Below are 928 nucleotides of genomic sequence, written 5' to 3'. Positions count from 1 at the left end.
TGGCGTGGCGGGGGTGGGGATCTGGGAGCAGGCCGAGTCCGACTTGGCCTCCCAAGGGGCTTGCTCCCATTTGGACACTCCCTTCCAGGATCCCACCTGTGCCCGCAACTAAGTCAGGACCCCCGCTGGTGCCGTCTGGGAACGCAGGTTCCACGGCCCCGGGTGGGCGGAGGGAGGAAGCTGGCTCCGCCGATCAGCGTTCTTATTGCATTTAAAAATCACACGTGGATACGCGCGCGCAATTCCTGGGGAAGGATTCAGAGGCGTTAGTTCTGGAGAGAGAATTAGTTGCAGATTTGCGGACCTCCAGAAGCGCTATGCCCTACTTATCCTGGTGTATACACATAAATTAACCTTTCCCTCAGCTAGACGAAGTCTGTAAAGAGAGTGTTTCTAGATAGGTGTCTAGGTTATCGAGAGCGGTGACCACGTTCACCGGATCCCTCCCTACAAGTTGGCATCAGGAGGAGCTTCTTCAGGGTGGCACACAAATGTTCTTTTTGCCCTCTTGGGTATTTAACAGGGTAGAATTTCCCGGTAGATGGGTTTTGATGAGATAACGCAGTTTTCCCATTTTGGCAACGGAGAGACATTCACCATATTTGGATTTGCTTCATTTCATGAACACAGATTTCACCAGCTTATGTGAAAGTTGGTGATAATTGAGATGGGTAGTGGATTAAACTAATTAATTTTAAAGTGGTTACAGTGACTGGGTAAGGCTTCTGTCCATTCTACTTCCTGAGCTTCGATTCACCAGTGCACTTCGTTTTTTTCCCCAAAGAGATAATTGATGGATCAGAATAACTGGAAAGAATCTGCTGGGATGTTTGGCCCAGTCCTCAGCTAAATGTAGGGCCTTGGTGATGTAGTTAACATTTCTTCCAGGAACTGTTGTATACACAGGACTTCTGCACACCTGATTGTA

Source organism: Carlito syrichta, unplaced genomic scaffold (assembly GCF_000164805.1).
Source record: "Carlito syrichta isolate Samal-C Ts95f unplaced genomic scaffold, Tarsius_syrichta-2.0.1 Scaffold283471, whole genome shotgun sequence".
Classification (NCBI taxonomy): Eukaryota; Metazoa; Chordata; class Mammalia; order Primates; family Tarsiidae; genus Carlito; species Carlito syrichta.
Note: the sequence above shows the minus strand (reverse complement) of the source record.